Source organism: Triticum dicoccoides, chromosome 6B (genome assembly GCF_002162155.2).
Source record: "Triticum dicoccoides isolate Atlit2015 ecotype Zavitan chromosome 6B, WEW_v2.0, whole genome shotgun sequence".
Lineage (NCBI taxonomy): Eukaryota > Viridiplantae > Streptophyta > Magnoliopsida > Poales > Poaceae > Triticum > Triticum dicoccoides.
The window spans coordinates 649771881-649778215 of NC_041391.1; the positions used below are offsets into that span (position 1 = coordinate 649771881).

The 6335-nt window shown below is 43.4% G+C and overlaps 1 pseudogene; it reads left to right on the forward strand.

The window, feature by feature from the left end:
- Positions 1-1498: 1498 nt before the first annotated feature.
- LOC119321393 lies at positions 1499-4335 on the forward strand (annotated as a pseudogene).
- Positions 4336-6335: the final 2000 nt, after the last annotated feature.

Here is a 6335-nt window from a genome sequence, read left to right on the forward strand (position 1 = left end):
TCTTTGTAGCATTCCTTCTCCCGATGATTAAAGACCACACAAAAACATCATCGCATTTGAAAACAACTCCTGCAGCAAAAATATGTATGTATGTAAGAAACCTCCATTGATTGCAGCTAAATCGCCGGGAAAGACGCGTAGGGCGTATGCATCACGGAAATAGTGTTTGCAATGGTGCAAATAACACTTACAACATGAACCAACGATTTGCAAAATACACCACAAAATCAGCATGTCACGTTGGCATGTGTTTGCAATAGAACCGACACGAGCTTGTAGCATGCCGAGCAAACATATGTAGTATGGAAAATCTGCAAAATCCCTAACCTTTAGTTGGGAACACCGACCTCATCACCCAGGCTCACTGGAGTGGAATCTGATTCACTGAAGCCTCGTCGGAGCCGGAGCCGACGAGCCCGGACACCCCATCGGTATACCATCTCCCCGGTGGATCGACATGGTGGAGAACCTTGGATTCGAAGCTCCACCATTGTCATGCCCATATGGCGGCGAGCAAGATTCTATGATCTCTCATGTTCTGACGGTGGACAAGGACGGTACGAGCAGCAACACGCAACTATGTGAGAGCGGTGAAGGGCGCGACAACCACATGGGATAGACGAGGAGCAGTCGGGCCACACACGCGGGAATAATTTCCCTGATTGATATATGCATTGTCATCATTTGCTTTAAGGCCTCCTTGGTTCATATGATAGGATTATCATAGGAATAGAAAATCTGTAGGAAATGAGATGACATGTGTTTCAAATCCTATGAGTAGGATTAAGAAAAGAGATGTCATTTGGTTCACATCATAGGAATTTTCTTATTGAGCCTAGGCTCATGTTTATTTTCCTTTGAACCAATCCCATGTAGGAATAAGAATTCATTCCTATGAACCAAAGGGTTCTAAAAGAAAAATCCCTACACGAATCCTATCCTATAGAATTTCTATGAAATTCCTCCAAACCAAAGGAGTTCAAATCTTCTTTCTTCTTTTGGTATAATACCAAAGCCTCTAATTCATATTGCCTTAGACTTTTTTTAATGCTGTTGCTTAGTGATAAGAAAAAAGTGACTGACTATCTCGAAAAAAAAATCCAGACAACTTGCGAATAGAGGCTCTCATTTGTTTCTCCAAAATTACTACTCAATCCCTCTGTCTCCAATGGTGTGACTAAAATTCTCTAGGGATTTTGTTTTTAAGAAAATCTCTACCTATTTAAAATTCACCAACAACCTCTTTCTTTTTTGAAATATTTCGCCAACAACCTTCATTTAACGGAGTACTCTATCTCGATTGTGTAAAATTCTTCGGCTTCCGCAGTATAGTAATTACTAGCTGCCTCGTACTACTATAAACGTTTCCCACTGGCCGGTGGCCTCTCGCCTACCTGTGCACGTTCAAATAAATATAACCCTGCAGTTCCCAATCCTCACGCTCGCTCAAACACACTCAACTCTTCGTTTTCCTCTGCTCTGCCTCTGTCCCGTGGAGATGGCAGCAGGCACGAAGGACAACGGGCCGGCGATCGGCATCGACCTCGGGACGACCTACTCCTGCGTGGCCGTCTGGCGGCCGGTGCACCAACGCGTGGAGGTCATCGCCAATGACCAGGGCAACCTCACCACGCCTTCCTGCGTCGCCTTCACCGACACCTGGCGTCTCATCGGCGACGCGGCCTTGAACCAGGCCGCCACGAACCCCATCAACACCGTCTTCGGTAAGAACTACCGACTGGCCGCCACCTGCTAGTTCTTCTTTTTAGCAGCAGTCGTTCTGTTCGTTTATTAAGTTTCTCAGGTTCTTAGGTTTGTGTTGGAAATATGACATATTCTTCAGTTACCAAATGCTCACTCAACTATTCAGATTCCTGCATCTTCTCTTCCATTATATTTTGGTGGCAGTCCTTTTTTTTGGCATCGTAGGGGCACTCCTATCAGTTAATCAAGCTTCTCAGGTTCATGTGTTTGTGTCACGGCGTTTTGTACTTGTGTTATAGATATATTTATCACAGTAGTATTGACCAGATGGAGATCCCTGCCATCTCTTATGTTCTTCAGTTATCAAATGCTCACTCAGCTATTCAGATTGCTGCATCTTTTCTTCCAGTTTTTCTTCATATTGATCTATGCTATGGATTGGATTATGGAAAATTCTTCATTCAAAGATGCCTAAGAGCTAGCTTATATATGGACGGGACAGATATCATGGCTTGGCCGTATAGACATGTGAGATATGTTCCATTTTCCACAGTTGAATATCAGGAAAATATTATCAAAACTTTAAGGGATTAATTCTTTGCCGAGACATAAAAATACAAATATGTATGTTGTTTGATTTCAAAATATATATAGACAAACTTTTAGCTCAGTTTCGTCTGAAATTAATTTCCATAGTTTGTATCCAATCATGTCTATATTTTTTGTTATTTGACAGCTAGAAAAAGCTCTTGCAAGCTGTAGATGCATAGGAACATCCATGCCACAAATGATTAACTATAATTATTTAGCATACCTAAAACTGAGAAATTCATTCTACTATATCACCAAAATGTCGAGTCATTTATTTTTCTCTAGGTAACAGTGATGGCTTATTAATTCAACTATATCACCAAAATGAAAGTTTCAGAGGTTACAGATTAGTGCACAACCTATTGTAAAAAGAATATAATCAAGGAAAAATTCACATCATTGACGTGGGCCTATTTTGTGAACCTGGTATTTTTGTTATATAAGTGGTTTGTTGTAGCCAGGTGAAATGATCTTTGAATATGCATTCTTTGTTACATCAGTTCTTAACATTAGAATGAAATGAGATAACTCTTTCGGTCTCTAATTTTATTGCTATATACCTCAACTTTTGCGAAATATACTATTGGAACTAACGACATCAAAAAAATTTAGATGCGAAGCGTCTGATCGGTCGAAAATTCAGTGAAGAGTCGGTGCAAGGAGATATGAAGTTGTGGCCTTTCAAAGTCATTTCAGGCCGTAGCGATCGACCGATGATCGTGGTGAAGTACATGGGCGAGGAGAAGCAGTTCGCAGCTGAAGAAATCTCCTCCATGGTGCTTGTCAAGATGAGGGAAACAGCCGAGGCCTACCTGGGCACCACGGTGAAGGATGCTGTCATCACCGTCCCAGTCTACTTCAACGACTCGCAGCGCCAGTCCACCCTTGATGCTGGTGCCATCGCTGGCCTCAACGTCACGCGCATTATCAATGAGCCCTCCGCCGCAGCCATCGCCTACGGTCTTGACAATACATCCGCTTATGGTGTAGCGAAGACGGTGCTCATATTTGATTTTGGTGGTGGTACCATGGATATATCTATCATCAACATTGACAACGGCATCTTTACGGTGAAGGCAACGTCCGGTGACACCCACCTTGGAGGGGAGGATATCAACAACCGGATGGTGGAGCACTTCGTGCAGGTTTTCTTGAAGAAACACAAGAGTGACCTTAGAAGCAACCCAAAGGCGCTGATGAGGCTTAGGGCGGCCTGCGAGAGGGCCAAGAGGATGTTGTCTCACACTTCGCAGGCCAAGATTGACATCGACTCACTTCACGACGGCATTGACTTCTATGGGACCATTACCCGTGCCCGGTTCGAGGAGCTCAACTTGGACCTCTTCAGCAAGTGCATTATGCATGTGGAGAAGTGCCTCGGTGACGCCAAGATGGACAAGTCACGGATTCAGGACGTCGTGCTCGTCGGGGGCTCCACGAAGATCCCTAAGGTACAGCAGCTGCTCCAGGAATTCTTCAACGGGAAGCTCCTCTGCAAAGAGCATCAACCCGGACGAGGCCGTTGCCTATGGCGCTGCTGTCCAGGCCGCCATCCTCAACGGCGAGTACAGCAAGAAGATGCAAGACTTTCTCCTGCTTGACGTCACGCCGCTGTCGCTCGGGGTACAGATAACAGGTGGTGTCATGACGGTGGTGATACCCAGGAACACTACCATCCCCGTTAAGATGGAGAGAGGTTACACGACCAGCGTTGACAACCAAACCGTCGTGCTCTTCCAGGTGTACGAGGGTGAAGCGGGCTTGACCAAGGACAACAATCTGCTTGGCATGTTTGAGCTCACTGGCATCACTCCAGCGCCGCAGGGCGTGCCATCATTCAATGTAACATTTGAAATCAAAGCAAATGGCATCCTGAACGTGGTGGCGGAGGACAGGGCGACCGGAAACAGGAACAGCATCACCATCACCAGCGACAAGGGTGGGCTGACCAAGGAGGAGATCGATCGGATGGTGCGTGATGCCAACAAGTACAAGTCCGAGGACAAGAAGCAGATGGCGAAAGTGAAGAAGGATCATTGATGGCTATGAGGTCCTGAAGCTAGGCGCTTATATCATGCTTGTTTAATCAAAAAATCATTCTGCTTTTGATTTACCATGGGTGCTTAGTACCTGTACTATTCTGCAACTTTTTGTATTTCGCATATCCTCACCCATCCTGGCCTGGATTGTGTTCTGTTTGTTTTCGCAATGGTCAATCCGGTAACTGAGTGATCGTCTAGATATATGACGATGTATAGCAGTATCTGCTCGAGTTGATGAAAAACAACCTCTATCTGGCATTCCGGTAACATGGTTTGGTGTAAGAGCACCTCTAACAGATTTTGCACCCGCCTGTGCATCATCAGAAATGATGCATGCAACCAACTTTATTATAAAACTGAAGTGTCAAATATTTGCAAGGTGAGTACAAGGTTTAACACAAAAGTAGCAGAAGGGAGTGTCATGTACGGATCCACCAAGAAGCTCTCAAGATGATCTGGATTTCTTTTGTTATGTTTGGAGTATTAAAGACAAGGTCATTACGGCAGTTACCCAACGCCCACAAAAAAGCACAAACACCCATAAGTATACGAAAATGTTAACGCCCACACGTGTTGGCATTTGCACATCGCCCACACGCCTCCATCACCACTCATTTTGCCACGTATGAATAGATGACATCAGCAGAATTTTTTTTGATTTTCGGCTTAAAAAGGTTGTATCTCCTAAATAAAAAAGCGAACTAAAAATCTGTTTTCACCATTAAATCCGCCTCGATGAGATCTTCAAAGCTAGACCCCATGTTGATATGTTTCGACGAATTTTTTTTTGCCAGAAGTTGCTACGATGTTTACACTGCAGTTGCCATAGGGCTTAAACTAAAGTTGCCATGTGACAATTTTAGTTTGTAGATCATGGCAATTTTAGTATTTTGATGATGGCAACTCCAGTACTTTGACCATGAAAATTATTTTTGTATGAACCATGGCAATTTTACGTGCATGTATCATGGCAATTTTAGTTTATGGTTCATGGCAAGTCTAGTTTCTTAATTCCCCGTTTTATAAATGTCAAAATTTACTTTTAAATATAGAAGAAAATAGCTGAAACATATCATGACAACTTCACTGTAAACATCATGGCAATTCATATGCAATAGACATGGCAACTTTTAATCCAATTTTTTTTTCATCAAAACATATCAACATGGGATCTAGTTTCGAAGATCTCATCGCGAGGGATTTAATGGTGAAAACGGATTTTCAATCGGATTTTTTGTTTAAGAGATAAAACATTTTAAAAACTGAAAATCCAAAAAGATTCTTGCATGCATGCATGCGATGACATGGCAATCTGTTTACATTAGAGATGTGTGGTGCGTCTCCTTTCCTGCCACACGTGTGACAATTAGCGCGACCCTAAGTATATGCTCCTTATCTTATATAAGACTACCCACAATGGGAGTAACATAGGTAGTAACATCACACATATCTAGGTTAAATAGATGATGTGGCATGCAATAAATGAAGAAAGAGATGAAAGTGGTAACATAGCTAGTTACTACTAGTATGAGTAACATCACACATATCAAGGCAAGATGTGTCTATAACCTAATAAATGAAGTGCCCCATGTTACCACACATATGTTACTCCCCACTATAGAGGTAGTAACATAGACTAGTAACATGGGCATGTTATTAGTTTATGTTACTACCCATTGTGGCTAGTCTAAAGGCTTTTCTAACCCATCCCCATCGATCCCCAATCGGCTATAAGGGAGTAAAAATTATACTTCGACCCCAACTTTCTCCCTAAATATACCCCACCGAGACAGGCTGGAGTATAAATTTCTGCCCTCTCTCACCCTCGCCTTCCCCACTACTGGAATTTCCCTATACGCTGGTGCCAGGCTCTTTTTGCCAAGAGCCAAATCACGGGCACTCAGCAAACTTCGGTACGCCGAGAGCCACGCTCGGCAACAATGGGTTAGGCAACTAGCCCATGTTGCCGACGCAGAGTCACGGCGAAGAGACTACACT